Source organism: Chiloscyllium plagiosum, unplaced genomic scaffold, assembly GCF_037043375.1.
Source record: "Chiloscyllium plagiosum isolate Xiang-an unplaced genomic scaffold, Cpla_swu_hap1 HiC_scaffold_39, whole genome shotgun sequence".
Lineage (NCBI taxonomy): Eukaryota > Metazoa > Chordata > Chondrichthyes > Orectolobiformes > Hemiscylliidae > Chiloscyllium > Chiloscyllium plagiosum.
Genome location: NW_028270177.1, coordinates 63,797,951 through 63,815,499, shown reverse-complemented (window position 1 = coordinate 63,815,499; position 17,549 = coordinate 63,797,951).

Here is a 17,549-nt window from a genome sequence, read left to right as displayed (position 1 = left end):
CTTCTGACCCCAAAACTCAAAGGAATTTCAAAGTGTGCAACTTAATGATTTACATCCTTTTATCAAGCAGTTGATAGGACGACCGGGCAAAAGTGAAATCAAACAACCAAGGCTCGATGGCGATTTGAAGTCAAACATTCGCCTATGCCAGTATTAACACAAGCTACTAAGCGAAGATCGTGCGCTAGACACTCTTACATTGCCAACACCAAACCAGCTGAGATTCGGTCAGGTCCAACTACATCCTAATTTGTCCTCAGATTTCTAAACATCAAAGTGTTTTCTCATTCCATCTCCTTGTTCACGGGACAGTGCTATTTATCCCTTCCGTTTGCACTAAGTTGTTTCCATTGGCAGAGTATTCAGCTATTTCCCTCCACCGGGGAGGCAAGCGCGGACACACTCAAAACCTCGCTCTCATTGGCACAGCCAGTTCCCTCAAGTGCTGAGAATCAGCAAGTTTGATTGGGAGCTTCCTGAAAATATCATTTATCTGAGAAGCGATAAAGATGTTGAGCTCATGTGTAAGACACAAGTGTACTCCGGACTCTCTACCCTCAGGTAAATTCATGTGAGGGCATTTTTTGTGCAGCCCGTTTGCTGTTCAAAATCCATCTTCACACAGCAATCCAGCAGAAAGGCTTTTGGAACACTAACATCGGCTTCTTTGCTGCAATCGGGCAGCAGTGAACATCTGAGCCCCAACTTTCCCAGATAAAGACAATCCAAGTGAAAGTCTCACTCACTGAGAGCTATCCCCACGCCCCTGACCTGCGGGTTGCAGACAGTTTAACGCAGAAGATAGGGTGAACACTGAGACTTGTTTCACCATCAGCCACTCTGTCCCAGAGACAGGAAGAGGGACAGCATCAAAGTGTAGCGTCACTCACGCGCCGACAGAAGCTGTTCAGCCCATCGAGTCCATAGCGACTCTCTGCCGCTTGTATATCCCTGTGGTTATTTATGTCCTAATAATGCGGAGCTGTCCCTGTATCGCAATTCTGACTCCAACAAATTGATCGAATTGTAATTCACACGTTTTCATATCACAGGAAGAACACTGCTGTGTGAAACGGCGTGGGGAATAACTGCAGGGCGTCATGCACATAGAGCAATCTACAACTGATGTATCTCACCTTCATCAGTTTATTCCCAGCTCTGGCAAGAGATTTTGCGAATCAGATCAGGGCACACCGACAGAGAACAGGTAAAGAGCTTCCAGAACTTCACAAGTGTGTTTCCTCAGTTGTGTTAATTTCCCGTGTGTATCAGTATGAAATATTCATTTCTGATACATTGAATGAAAGGAAGCGGAAAGTGAAACAACAGGTAATGCGTAGAATGGAGATCTATTATAGAGAAGAACTGAAGGGGGCAGTACACACACTGAAACATGGAATTGTCAACGAGTAGAGGATGTTTTCAATCCATTAATTTCATGGTCATGAGCCCAATACGCTCCCACTGGGCCGCTCTGTTAGCGCTGACCATAGCAGTTTCACACAGTCTTCAGCATTTCGTCTGGCGTGTGGCATGTACCTCAGAAAATGATTTCAAAAGGTCTTAACTATTATTGTGTGACACTCTGTGGTGCAGATGTGTCCCGGCTGTGTCAATATAACCTGTGACTAACTTGCCACATTCTGTTGGTTTAACTGTGATTTCACTCAGAATCACAAAAAATGTCACAGTGCAAAGTGAGGCTATGCAGCCCCCAAACAATAAGGAAATGTCTATGGCGGTCGATTGATTGTCTTTATTTGATTGATTGATTGTCACATGAACCTCAGTACAGTGAAAACTTTTGTTTGCGATTGGTAAAGGCAGATCATACTAATCAAGGACATGCAGATCACAGCATAAGTAAAACAAAAAATTGGACAGATTTCAGGTTACTCCGCACAGGACGTGCACTCGGCAAAATCCACATTAACAGGATCAGCATCATTTGAAGTTATGGAATCCATTTCTCAGTCTTGTAACGACCTCCAAGAAGTTGCTTTTGTGTGTCTTTAAGCTTCGGTGCCTTGATCTGAACTCGAGCTCATCAAAATTATACATTCTGAGTCAAAAATAGAACCATATGCAAAACTCCAGTGCTCAAGTGTGACTTCTCACACGTACATCACCCACCCGAGGCGATATCACACCCAAGACCAACAAACCAGAATTGCAACAGAAGCATGATCCATAAATCAGGAGAATTTCCTTGTTTAAAAAATAGGGGTTTTCTGTTGCTTCGGAGGGAAGGCCGCACTGAGTTTTAATAACAGCTCCTTGTCATTCTGACTTCTGGTTCCCCGGAGGCTGTGCTAGCCACTTCTTTTGCGAGCGGGCTCCCATCATTGGCAGCTGGACGAACTCATCTTCAATTAGCAATTAGTGTTATCGGAGAGAAACATGAACGCGCTTTTCAGCCCACTATCAAACACGGGGTTGTGGAGCGCGGGAGGGGGTTAGAGGTAGTGGGAGTTATGGAAGTTCTGGAAAGCTGTACAAAAGAGAGATCGCGCATGCACAGGACTTAATATTCTCTAGGGAACCTTGTGCAAATAACGCCATCTGAGACAGATAGAAATGTGAAGAACTGCAGGGAAAGATAGAATCTCTCTCAGTCATGTGTCTGTGTCTTTGTCCTTCTCGAAATCACAGCGAGGGCTTTGCTGTCTGAATCAGCATGGGATGTTACTGCAGCGAGTCCTGACCCTCAGGCACGTTGTACCTGATCTGTATAAGTTTTATCACGTTACCGCCAGCTCAGAGAACAGATTTCAAAGCTCACATCATCTCAGAATGACACGGAACAGAAGAAAGCGATTCAGACCATCATCTTACCACCTGCTGGGGAGAAAACCGATGTGGGAGAGCAAACAGTCACGACCAGTGCATGTTCCCAGCATTTACAATTTTGGTCTGTGTGACAACAAAAGCAGGAACCAGGAACTGTTTATCTTGCTCCTTAAAACAGGCGTGAAAATTTGCAGAACATAGATACATCCACATGCTGTTAGTGAAATGATGAAAAGCATAGTACAGTTCAAAGAGTCTGGTCTAACCTGTGGGTTATGGGCTCAGCACGCTCCAACTGGGACCCTCTGCTCACCGGATTTGAACACAAACAAAGAAATAACTCAGTGACAAAATCTGTTGAATCGGATTCTGTGATAAATTGAAAGTGATGGAATGAAAAGCCCCTTGAGAGCGGGATGTAACATTATCTGTGTAGGGATCGTTTTCCAGACTCGACGAGAGTGCGCAGTGCTGTTCCATGGGTCAATAACACGACAGATAGATTGAATCAGCGTCGAATGTTATTGTAGGGATCCCTGTCACTTAGACACACTGCACCTTTTGTACAATGTTGCAAAAGCACGGACGTTTTGTGTAGGGACAATTTCAAAATCGTTACTGAGGCAAAATGCACAAATGAGCAAAACAACAAAGCAACCACAGAATCTGGTGTTACATGAGGGGGTAAACCTCCTCTGCTAATGTAAACCAGCAAAACAGAAAGGATTCACAACGTGCTGTATTCTGTTAAAATTCCAGAGGCAAAGAACCAACCCAAAAATCACTGCTTAAAGTTAAAAATAACAACGTTATTGTTTTTTATTGACAGAGAATAATCAACCTAAAACTCCTTTCTCGAAACCTTCTGCTCTGCAATACCTTCCCTCACTCTGATCCCAATAACTTTTACAAAAAAGTTCAAATTTAAAAACCAGATAGTTGTCGAATGTTCTCTTTGTATCTTCCTCTGGAGATGTTTTCTCCAGGTCGGTGTTGATGCTTTTTTTCTGTGCATTCTATTTCTCCAGAGAGACACCTCTTGGAGATTTTACTGCCATCCTACATCTGTTGGTCTTTTAACTGCCCTCTTTGCTGTTCTTTGTCGCTCTGGGTAACTGTTCCAAATGTCCGATATTTGTCCCACAAAACGTCGGACCGTTTCATTGGTTTTAACATTGTAAAAATACACAATTCAAACTTGATTGGGACATAATTTAAACAGATTGGCCGAAGTCAAATTAGATTTTTGTAGTCATGTAACACAGTTCTTAGTTGTTTTCATCAAATGTGATGTTGTTGCCTTGTTCTGGACTCCTTGTGCTAGCCAGACATTTCAGCACCATTAAAAGTACGTTACACCCACAACTTCATAATACCGGCATTTGCCAAGACAGTTTATTTCTCTCAACATCGCTCTCTATCAATCTCATGTGCCTGAGATTTGAACAATCTCTGGTCAATATTAATCAAAACTGCCCTATTCTCATAGCCTCAGATTTAACATGCCCCTTACTTATGTCGAACAATATTAATTTATTTCGCACTGTGTTAGTTCAGCACACGTTGAGAAGAAATAAAAATGAGAACAACAGTCACCTATGTGTCTGCGATTTGACCCAATGTTGCTGCAGCCAACAGACTCTGCTTTAATTGAAATAGCCTTCATCTTTCCTGTACCAGTAATGAGATTGCATAGCATTGTGGTAAGTTTTCATGAGTTGAAGTCGACCCAGCATCATTTCTCGGGGCGAAATTTACTGATGAAATACACGGGCGTTGGGGGGTTCAATTTGGTTAGGAAGGATATGGTCAGAGTTCCCTTGATACAAAATCGTTCGAGACGATGGAAATGAGATTTACTGGGAGGTATAGCCACGAGAAAAGAAAAGAAGGGATTTAATGGGATGGTGGAATAGATGAAGATTAACGCAACATAAATCTGGAATGACTGAGTTGTGTCCTAATGCAGGTTTTCCAGCGGATGTGAGGTTGGTAAGGGTAAATAAGAGGGAAATTACCTCGTTCAGGTGAGTGTATAACTAGAGGTTAGTGCTTTAAAACCAGCGAGGAACGACAACAATGTTTGCAGCAGGTACTTTTTTTCTGAGTTTTTGATATTGGAGATTACTTTTCAGACAGAGAAAAAAATTAGAAGATGATTCCAGCATATTTCAAAGGCCAATTGCAGACACACAAGGAGCGAATTTAACAGGGGCAGGGATTCTGGGCTGCCTGGATGGGGAGACAAAAGTGACACACTCACAAATTGTTTAGCGTTCATCTGAAAGAAATTGGATAATATCTGCAACTGAACATGTTAAGTGTAAGAAGAGCTGGTGGTGTTGAAAGGTGTAGCAACTGATTCGACGTGAACTACTACAAATTGTTAATGTACTGAGCTGTTCGTTTTAGCTTTGCATTAAATGGAAGCGGGTTAGCTCAGTCCGCTGGCTAACTGGTTTATGGTATAGAGTGAGACTAACAACGTGGGATTAATTGCCACACTCTCTCAGGTTGCCATAATGATCATCATCTCCACCGCTCATGCGATCTGTAATGCAATTGTGACTCTAGTGAGTAGGAATGGACCTGTCAATGTCAAGCACAATTATCTTTGCCATCTGTTGCCTTGAACATTTGGTCACAATGATCAGGAACGGGACTGAGTCCATTTCATACTCACTGATCTCCTCCCGAAAAATCCAGGGACAAGATTCGTCCTTATTCCTGTTGGAACTCTCTTTTCTGCACAGAGCAAAACTATTTGTCATGACTTTACCAGATTCACTGACAACATTCAATCGACCGAAAGAGATAAATCTAATTCATTTCGAACGGTTTAATGAGCTGTGTGAGTTAGAAGTAAACCAGGATTATCTGAAACGAGTTTGACAGCCTTTCCAAGAATGTAATCCAGTGCAGTGTCAGAGATTTAAAAAAGGTCATCAAGCTAAAATATCACCTCTGTTTCTCGATCCACAGATGGATAATTACCTGGCGAATATGTGCAGTTTTACGGTTAATAATTACTACCTTTTCCAAAGACAGAGCAATCCCACAAATCATAAACTGGAGTTTTAGAATAGATGCTACTTTATTCGACATTATTCTTCAACTACGCCTTAATCTGGTGCTCCAATTACACCTGATCAACGTCAGTAAAACCAGCTTTAGATAAGGATTGAAATTACAACCGTGGCATTTTAACACACTGTTCAGTGCCAAGCGCTGATCGGTTGCTCCACTGGAGCCTCCGGCAGCAAGCCGACAAAGTGCCCTACTCGTACCTCTGGGACCTTCGACCCGCCTGTTCTACTTTTGCTGTGGTTCTGAAATTAAAGCTAAGGCAGAGGAGAAGCAACTCATATGGACCTGTGACTATTCGAGCATCAGCTTCAGGAAATGGGACATAGAAAACTTATGTACAAAGTAGACTTGATTGAAAACTGTTTTTCTGTGGGTCGCTGCGTTGTTTACAGGAAATGTTATATTTTCGCTGTCACAGGGCTTCTCATTCGGTCTGCATCAATTTGGCACAGAATTCGATTCAACGACACTTTACTAACCTCCTTCCCCAAGTTCTTACAGACAACATGAAACATACTGCACTCATCATCAATCTTCACCATGGCTACATCCAAGGACATGTTGCACAGTTTTCAGGAATATTGAAGATATAAGAATATCATGCAAGAGTAAATTGATTTTCAGTTTAAATTGTAAAGTGATAAGAATCCACAGTGAGATAGATAATGCCCGAAATTCATGTTTATTCCCGTGGCCAGAACTCTAGCCAGGAAAAGGGAAAATCTGTCGCTGAATCCCCAATATCCACACGCTTGCTTGCTCCATGTGTCCAGTGGGAAGCCTGTGTGAAGGAGTATGTAGTCTGACAGAGCGCCTGGAAGAATCCTCCACTGTCTGATCTAAAGTTGCAACAGGAGCTGCGTATTCCAGCTGTGAGAGCGGTGGGATAAAGGGGAGGTCCTTGGTTTTCCGTGGTGTAGGTTCACAGTGTCCTCATCATGTTATTGTTTAAAACCCTCTGTCAGAAACAGCACAGACAGGGAGGAATAGGAGAGGGCCATTTCCCCCACCAGCACTACCCCGACATTTGATATAATTATGGCTGACCGAACAAGTCAAAGTCTTTTCCCAGCCCATCCACATCAACCTATCGCCCAAAGGGAAAAAGACACTGAATAAACCGAAAAATTCTGTGCAACTGTGGGAGGGAAATGTGTTTAGAGACATTGAGCTTATGCAATGGGATTCTTGGCTGATCATGTTTCAAATGATACGATTCCATCAAAACTCACCACCAAGAATGTGAGGAGTCTTCTCTGGTCAGTAGCAGGGACGAGAACTCCAGACGATGGGAAATGATGATGAGTCAGCAGAACAATCATTGATTCAGCTGAAATCTGAACTACACTCCGATTCTGGTGGGACTCAAACCCACAAACTTTGAATCGCAATCTTAACAATGCAGTAGAGGTCCAACACGTTTTTCATTGAGCTACAGAGCTGCGCTAACCTCCATTTTACTGCACCCAAAGTTACGGTGTTCAAGTCTTTCATCTAACTTCGGTTTATCCTCGCCCTACTTTCCAGTACCCGGGCCTTATCCGTGCATGCTCTAGCTCCTCAAGTGTTCAGCTAAATACTCCTGAAGTGTTTTGATGACTCTAAGCTTTACCACACGTTCAAACAGTGAGTTCCAAACAAACAACACTCTCAGGATGTAAACATTCTTCCTAAATCTTCTCTGAACATTCTCTCCAGCTTTTCATCGATATCCCTGGTTATTAACCCTTTCCATGAGAAGTTTATTACTGTCACACAGACCTAATCCCTTTCTGTGCACATTAATCAATTTCTCTCTCAGCTTTCTCCGCTCTCAGATAAAGAGGCCAAGACGAGCTCATCCATCTTTGCAGTGGCGTGAGTGTCGTGCTTTAAAAGCACAGCCGGTCAGGCAGCCTCCGAAGAGCAGAAGAATCGATGCTTCGGTCATAAGCCATTCATCAGGAATGAGGATTTTGAGTTGGAGTTGAGGGAGAGGAATGGGGTTCGTGGTCAGGTGATGGGAAAGTGGATGAAGGTGAGGGAGAATGTGATAGTTCAGAAGGAGGATTGATGGACGGGCCCGGAGAGCAGAGCCGAGTTGGGACTGGGATAATGCGGGGGGAGGCGAAATGAGGAAGTTGTTAAAATACACATTTATCCCGAGTGTTTTCAGGGTCCTAAGTTGGAATATGCGACGTTCTTCCTCCAGGCATCGGCCAGTAATGGAATGGCTGTGACTTGTGCCCAAAACATCGATTCTCTTCTCCTCAGATGCTGTCTGACGTGCTGTGCTTTTGCAGCACTATACTCTCGACTCTGAGCTCCAGCACCTGCAGCCCTCACTTTCGCTTATCTTCGAAGAGGGAATGGCCTAGCTCAGGCACCACCTTGGTAAATCTACTCTGACCACGCTCCCGTGTAAACACACGTTTCTTTAAGGCTGGCAATCAGAACAGAACAAAATTATCCGAAGAAAAGCAGAAATACCTGAACAAAATCAGCAGGTTTATTGCAACTAGGAGAGATTTTCGAGCCAAACGATCCGCCTTTGGAACGAATGGTGTGAGTAGGTGGGGTAGGAACGTGAAAGAAGGTGGATAGGGTCTAAAATGATGGAACTCGATGTTGGGTATTGAAGATTGTATGGTCTGTCAGCAGGAAATGACGTGCCGCTCTTCCAACTCGCGCTGTGCTATGCGGGAGATCTGCAGCAGACCAAACTGAAATGGAGGCAGGGGAACACAGTGGGCTGTTGCAGTGACAGGAACCTGCAAGCTCAGTGTCTTTGCTTGCAGACAGAACGTAGGTGTACACACGTTTGTCACCCACCCTGTTTTTCTCTCCCCAATCCAGACGAGAACACATTGTGAGCAGAAAATGCAGTTTGCTAAATTGAGTGATGGGCAGATAAATCACTGGAACCTTACAATGAGGAGGGACATCATAACCGTGCATCATTTCACCTTCTGAGATTTTGTGGAATGGTGCCATATGGGAAAGTGTTGGAGGTCAAGGAGGATTGCACGAGGATGTACAGAGAGAAATTGTCCCGCATTGTGCCAGTATTCTGTTGTATGGGCTAGTGGGGAAAGGGCAGTAGAATGCATATCTTCCTTAGCTTCCTGCTATAAGCAAATACCTAATTACGGAGCACAATTACTTAATGATTTTCATGCCAACACCGACACTCGGTACAGCTGACAGAAGTCACGTGCTTACACTGTCACTGACAGTCTGTCTCCCCGGGAGCAGTAGTACTCCCCCACGCTGATTCAGACAGCACAGTTCTTCCTGTGACATATCCCTTCGAGAATGGAAGGACAGCTATTAATAACCTGTACTTAGCACGGAGTATCTGTATTGCTCAATAAGAATCGCGCAACTATCGTAACTCCTTTTTAATGTCACTTGACCCATAGCCTTGTATGTCTTGGCATCACAAATTCACATCTGAATACTTTGGAAAGTTATGTGGATTTTTGCCTCTTCGAGTCTTGTATACACTGTGTTCCAGATTTCAACCACCCACTGTTTGAAAACGTTTTTCCACGCATTCACTATAATCTTTCCGCCTCTGACCTTAAATCGGTGCCCCCCCCCCCGTGATCGAAAGCTCCATCAAAGTAAACATTTATTTCAATCTATGCTATTCATATCTCTCAGTGCTTTGTACATCTTAATCATGCCGCCCCCCCAATCTCCTCTGCTCTAAGAAAAACAACTCCAGCTTGTCCAATCTCTCTTCTTCAGCCCAGACAATATCCTGGCGAATCTCCCCTGCATCGTTTCCAGCGCTGTCACATCCCTGCTATAATGTGAATTGCATAACTACACACAACAGTCTCGCTAGAGCTGAATGAACAAGTAAAATAAATGATGCGAAAGTCCACAGAAACTGATGTTTTTGTGAATAAAGTTTCTTTTCCTCAATGCTGTCCTGTGCCCTTTTCCTGAGCCTGATGTTTCAAGAATCGCTGATCCATGTCAGTAAAAGTTGCGACATGAGGATTGATCTCACAACCGCGGTATCAAAATGGATCAATTGGTTTGAAGGTCCCGATGGTGAAACTTGGGCATGGTCAAACAGCAACAGTGAGCGCAGCAGCACAGACTGAAGGAGGTGAATGTGAAAGTGATTGTAAGGGAAATGGGAGGGGGAACTTGAAGGAGTTAAGTGATTGCGGGAGGGAGGGAATTCTCCGAGAATGGATGAGTCTCAATCCTGATATATGACTCGCAGAGATGTGAGAGAGAGAGGGGTTTGATGGGAAAAATCATAATCCCTGAGAATGCTTTCATGTAAAATCAACTAATTCCTTTCTGTGTTTATTCAGCATGAGTCACAAGGAGTAAAATGCAGTAGCTCGGATTCGAACGAGCTGACTGCGGCCACAATGCAGAATATTTTAACATTCAAACCATCACTGAGTCATGCAGAGACACGCGTTTAAAAACAGCAATAATTACAGTGACAGAGGAGATGTTAGGAAGAGTAGCAGATGCACAACAGGAATATTAGGTGCGCAATAGCAGATATGTGAGAATTCAGAATTAGCCGAATCTTTAAATTCGATATATCCAGACGCTGTGGTGGTTCTATCGAGGACTGCGTGTTGAAGACTGAGTTTGATAGATTTCTAGAAAACAAAAGGTTCAGGGGATAGGGTGTAATTTATGTTTCAATAACAATGTGTTATTAACATTGTGTTAATAACAGTTTCTTCACCAACTTCCCCCCCAAGGAAGCACCCATTGCTGCAGTCAGTCACATAACCCTAGTCCCTAGAACCGGAATCAGACAAACTTCGTGGTGCAGCCGCGAATACCAAACTGGAAGTGGGGGTGGAAATGAGCATGTGTAGCTATTCTGTGGCACCAGTGACATGATTGGTAAAGGTGCCTTCATGGAGTCATAGAGTCATAGAGATATACAGTATGGAAGCAGACTATTTGGCCCATGCCAACCAGATATCCCAACCCAATCTAGTCCCACCTGTCACCCGGCCCATAGCCCTTCAAACCCTTCCTATTCATATACCCATCCAAATGCCATTGAAATTTTGCAATTGTGCCAGCCTCCACCACTTCCTATGGCAGCTTATTCCATACATGCACCACTCTGTGTATGAAAAGGTTACCCCTGAGGTCTCTTTTATATCTTTTCCTTCTCAATCTAAATCTATGCCCTCACATTCTGCACTCGCGACCCCAGGGAAAAGACTTTGTTGACTTATCCAAGAGGGTGAAATGCTGAGGCTGGGAGTGCTTCTGGTCAATTGGCTCAGAGGAAGCGTGCTGGAGCTTCAAGTGAGAGGTCGATGTGTTAAAAGCGTTCTAAGAGATTTTCCTTAACAAAGTAGTATTTTGTTACTTTGACAGTAAGAACTGCTTTTGCTCACATCGTCCCCACATCAGTCTCTTGCTCCAGTAAACACTCAAATCCAGCGTTCATTGCTTCCATTCCACACAGAAACGCGTCCTATTCTCGCTCCATCTGGGATAATCTGAATTGACAATGTCATTCTTTGAATGGAGAAATGCAGCAGGGAGTTGTTAGTGCAGCGGTGACCTATTGGGCTAGTAATCTTTGGAGACTGGAACATGGCTGCTGCTGTTCGTTAAATTCGATGAATAAAATCTGGAAAATAAACCCAATCTCAGGAACAGAGACAACAACTTTATATTGCTGAAAACTTATTCATTCATGTCCCTTCGAAAGGAAAATCTGCCGACTGTCATCAGTCCTGTCAACATGTGACTCCAGACCCACAACAATGTGGTTCAGCCATGAAGGCCCCTGACTCAGTTCGAGGTGAATTAGAATGAACAATAAATGCTCTTCAGACCAATGATAGCCACATTCCGTGGGATATTAAAGAAGAATAAAAATGCATGGACAACAGGCGAAGGGGGAATCGTGTTTGTGTGGACTCGAATTCAACTGATTATCAAACTAAATAGACACAAGGATACCCACAGCGCCAAGAAGTCAAGGCCATAGGGTGACGGCAGGAAGGGATTCAATTACCCGCTGAGGTGTAAACTCACTTACTCAGTCACAGTGCGCATAGATCATTCACCACTCCCATATGTGAGAAGTGATCCCTCAGAAGACCAACTGGCAGAGTCACCAGCAAGTTTACAAATGACGGCAGAAGTTCGATTCTGCTGTTATTGCAGCTGTTAAGCCCAACCAGCAATGAAACTTGTTCGCATGCGTGTTTCCAGTGGAGTTTCACTGTTTTCTGATGTATATCAGTGATTTAGACTTAGTTGTAGGAGCCATGATTTAGAACTTTGCTGATGATGCAATAATTGATTATGGTGAAGAATGCCAGGGACTGCAGGGATGTATCAATCAGGTAGAAAGGTAAAATACTGAATAGATTTGAATCCAGATCACTGAAAGTTAATGAATTTTGGGAGAAGAAACAATAACAGTGAGTATTCTGTGTGGTGTAGACGGACAAAGAGATCATGGAGTGGGAATTCACGATCGCTAAAGCTCAATGGACAGGGGAATCATTTGGACGGAAGTACGTTATGCAGATTTTGGGAATCAGAATCAATATTAGAGTGGTGCTGAAGAAGCACAGCAGGTCAGGCAGCATCCGAGTTGCAGAAAAAAATGACGTTTCGGTCAAAAGCCCTTCATCAGGAATAAAGCTGCGAGCCTCGAGGGTGCAGAGACAAACGGGAGGACTGGGTCTGGGAAGAATTTAGCTGAGAGTGCAATAAGTGGATAGAGATGGGGTTAAAGGTGATAGGTCGGAGGAGAGGGTGGAGCGGATAGGTGGGATGTAAGATAGACAGATGGGACAGGTCAATAGGATGGTGCCAATCTAGAAGGTTGGAACTCGTATAAGGTGGGCGTGGAGAGATAAGGAAGCTGGTGAAGACCACATTGATGCCCTGGGGTTGAACATCACAAGGTGGAAGATGAGGCGTCAGGTGTTGACGGAATGGCGGTGGAGGAGGCGCAGGAACTGCATGTCCATGGGAGAGTGGTGGGGGGGGGGGGAGGGAGGGAGTTGATGTGTTTGGTCATGGGGAGTTGAGGTTGAATGTTGCAGGTGTACTGGAAATGTTCGCTGAAGTGCTCTGCGAGAAGGTGTCTGTTGGCCCCAATGTAGAGGAGACCAACTGATGCAATAAATGACATGTGTGGCAGTGCAGATTCACATTTGATGGATGTGGAAGGATCTACTGGAGCCTTGGAAGGATGTGATGGGGAAGATGTGGGTGCAGGTTTTGCAATTCCTGTGGTGGCAAGGGAAGATGCCGGGAGGGGAGGGTGGGTCATTGGAGGGCGTGGACTTGACTAGGTAGTCGTGCAGGAAACAGTCTTAGTGAAAAGTGGGTAGGGGGGGCGAGGGAAGTATATCCCTCAAGTTCAGTGTTACTGACACTTTTTACAAACTCACTGACTCCCACAGCTGTCTGGATTATACCTACTCCCACCCCGTCTCTTGCACAAATGTGATCCTATATTCCCAATTCCTCCACCTCCATCGCATCTGCTCCCAAAGGAGAAGCACAGCGTTTCAGGCAGCATCTGAGGAGCAGTAAAGTCGACGTTTTGGGCTAAAGCCCTTCGTCAGGAATACAGTCAGAGAGCCTGAAGGCTGGAGAGATAAATGAGAGGAGGTTTGGGGTGGGGAGAAAGTAGCATAGACTACAATAGGTGAGTGGGAGAGGTGATGAAGGTGATGGGTCAGGGAGGAAGGTGGAGTGGATCGGTGGAAAGGAAGATAGGCAGGTAAGACAAGTCATGGGGACATTGCTGAGCTGGAAATTTGGAGCTGGGGTGAGGTGGGGGAACGGTAAATGAGTAAACTGGTCAAGTCTACATTGATGCCCTGGGGTTGCAGTGTTCTGAGGCAGAAGATGAGGTGTTCTTCCTCGAGGCGTCGGTTGTAAGGGAGTGGCGGTGTAGGAAGCCGAGGAGCTCCATGCCCTCAGCTCAGTTAGAAGGGGAGTTGAAATGTTGGGCCACTGGGCAGTGTGGTTGCTTGGTGCGTGTGGCCCAGAGATGTTCCATAAAGCGCTCTGCTAGGAGGCGTCCTGTCTCCCTAATGTAGAATAGACCGCATCGGGAGCAACGGATACAATAAATTATATTGGTGGATTTGCAGGTAAAACTTTGATGGCTGTGGAAGGCTCCTTTGGGGCCATGGATGGAGGCGAGGGAGAAGGTGTGGACGCAGATTTTGCAATTGTTGCGGTGGCAGGGGAAGGTGCCAGGACGGGAGGATGGGTTGTTGGGGGGCTGGACCTGACCAGATAGTCACGGAGGGAACGGTCTTTGTGGAAGGTGAAATGGGATAGGGAGGGAAATATATCCCTGGTGGTGGGGTCCGTTTGGAGGTGGTTGAAATGTCGGCGGATGATTTTGTTTCTGCGAAGGTTGGTAGGGTGGAAGGTGAGCACCATGGCGGTTCTGTCCTTGTTATTGTTGGAGGGGTTGGGTCTGAGGGCGGAGGTTCAGGATGTGGACAAGATGCATTGGAGGGCATCTTTAACCACATGCGAAGGGAAATTGCGGTCTCTAAAGAAGGAGACCATCTGGTGTGTTCTGTACTCTATTCTACTTTCTCTCCACCCCCACCCTACTTTCATTTATCTCTCCACCCTTCAGGTTCTCTGCCTGCATTCCTGATGAAGGGCTTTTGCCCAAAACTTCGATTTTTCTGCTCCTCGGATTCTGCTTGAACTGTTGTGCTTTTCCAGCACCGCTCTAATCTAAACTCTGCTTTCCAGCATTTGCAATAATTGTTTTTACCCTCTGCTCCCAAAGGACAAGTTCCACCACATAACATACCAGATGGCCTCCTTCTTTAAAGACCGGAACTTCCCAATCTATGTGGTTGAAGATGCCCTCCAACGCACCTCATCCATGTTCCGTACTCCACCTATGAACCCCAAACCTCCAACCACAACAAAACAGAACCCCCAGGTCCTCATCCTCTCTCCCACCAACCTCTGCATAAATCACATCATCCGCTGACAGTTTCGCTAACTCAAAACGGATCCCATCACCAGGGATAGGTTCTCCTCCCCAACCCTACCACTTTCCACCAAGACCATTCGCTCTGTGACTACCTAGTCAAGTCCACGCCCTCCAATGTCCAACCCTTCCCTCCCGGCACCTTCCTCTGCCACCGCAGGAATTGCAAAACCTGCGCCCACATCTACCCTTTCATCTCTGTCCAAGGCTCCAATGGAGGCTTACACATCCATCAATGTTTCAACTGCACTTCCACACATGTCATTTCTTCTGTCCGTTGCTCCCGATGCGGTCTACTCTAAATTGGGGAGACCGGATGTCTTCTCATGGAGCACTTCAGAGAATATCGCCAGGACACCCGCAAGAATCAATCCCAGTGCCCTCATGGCCAAACATTTCAACTCCCCCTCCCACTCTCCCGAGCACATGCAGATCTTGGGCCTCATACATTGGGCCTCCTCATCTTCTGCCTCGGGACCCTTCAAACCCAGGGCATCAATTGGGACTTCACCAGTTTCCTCATTTCCCCTCCCCCTACCTTACCCCAATTCCCAACTTCAAGCTCATCACCGTCCTCCTGACCTGTCACACCTGTGCATCTTCATTCCCACCTTTCCACTACACCTTCTTCCCTGAAATATCATGTTCACCCTCCACCTCCATCCACTTACTGCACTCGCAGCTACCTTCTCCCCAGCCCCTCCCCACTCCCATTTATCTCTCCAACCAATATGCTCCCAGTCCCATTCCTGATGAAGGGCTTTTGCCTGAAATGTTCATTATTCGTGCTCATCAGATGCTGCCAGACCTGCTGTGCTTCTCCAACACCACTCTAATCTTGAGGGGAATCAGTTGATTGGGAGCGTTTTCGGATATTTTCTATTGTTGGCCAATTTTGCAATTACCAGTTTAGGGAACAGCTAAAGGACTGAGCACAAGTCAAGTCACCACATAAACATTTCTTTTTAATTGTAAGATAAAACATGGAAAGCAGAAGTATGCAACTTTGCCCATCAATTCTGTTTCACCAATGAGTTTATCACTGGTTCCTTTCCAGATCAGAGTGCTATGGGCCTTGGAGGGGAACTTGAAAATGGTGGTGTTTCGTTGCAACCTCCAATCTTGTCCTTTTGGTCAGTACAGCTATTGAACTTTGAAGGTTCTGTCAAATATGCCCACATGACTTACTCCAGTGCATCCTGTAGTTGGTGCACCCTGTTGCAAGTGTGCCTAAGCGGTGAAGAGAATGAATAATGCAGGTATTGACGAGGGTACAATCAAGTGACTGCATTGTCGTGGACCGTGTCCAGTTCCTTAAGTGTTACTGAAGTTACACCTATCGAGGCAAATGGAGAGAGTTATGTTCCACGTCTCATTTGTGGCTTGCAAACGATTTAAGATTCACGGAGACACAAGCTGAGTTTATAATCAAAAAATGTCTACCAAAGGACATGTTTTTGTTGTCCAATTGTTTATATAACCAGTTTCTATCTGTTTATCTTTCTAAATACTAGCTCTGTGGACTATTACACTGGATAATTTGGTTACAGTAAAGCCATTGAATGTCAGTGGGATATGATTAGATCCTCATTTGTCAGAGTTATCATTATTCTATTTCGTCCTTGTGTGGACCAATCTGATTCCAGTCGCTGTCTGATTTCAAGTTTCAATTCCCGTCTGTGCTTGAAATTTCAATGGATTCTTTGCATAAATGTCTCCACGTGCCGTAATAATATGTAAGGACGCTGCAGGGGACAGCAGAGATTAATGAACATGTTGTCAACAGAGGAGAAAATGGAGCTTTGTGGGATGATTGGTTAGGATGGGATTATTCTCCTTGAAACAAAGGACGCTGAGTGCAGCTCTATAAACACGTAATAACATTTATACACGTTCAATATTCATGGGAACTTGACAGGGTAGTTACTGGCAGGTGGTTTACTCTGGTATGAGGGGAGCACCAGAGGACATAAACTCAGAATTAGGTATTGCCAATTTAATTCAGAAATGGGGAGTAATTTCTTTGCTCAGGGGCCAGTGAATCCGTGGAACTCCTTACCAAAACTGTTGTTGAGGCTGAGTTGCTGTGTATTTTCAAACTGTGCCAGACAGATATTTAGCGAGAAAGACGATGAAGCTTTGTCGAGGTAATGCAGGAGAATGGAGTTGAGGATTATCAGATCAGCCATGAGTTCATTGAATGGTGGAGTTGACTCGATGGGCTGAATGGCCTACTTCCAATCTTAAATCATGTGGTCCTACTCCTTACTTTATTGATAAATTTAAAATTCTAAGGGGATGGGATGAAGTGATAGAAAATGTTTCCAAACTGATCATACAGATTATGAACTAGGCTCATAAGCTCATGAACAAGAAATGTCCTGTGGCCTGGAGACAACAAATGGCACTGGGCACACCGCAGATGGGTATGTGCAGAAGTTGTGTTTGCTAAAGAAAATTGGTGGATCTAATATTGTTGCCAACTTGGCGTCATGCTGGTTGATGGATCGCGGTATGATTCACACAGCAAAAGGTTGTGAAAGAATGAAAGTTTTGTTTCATTGGAAAAGTTTTCTGTGGTTCCAATTCCAATTGACAGTTTGAAATACTGATCAGAACGTTGTGTGGAATGTTACATTCAAATTCACAATCCCACTGGATAAACTATTGCACCCAATCTCTC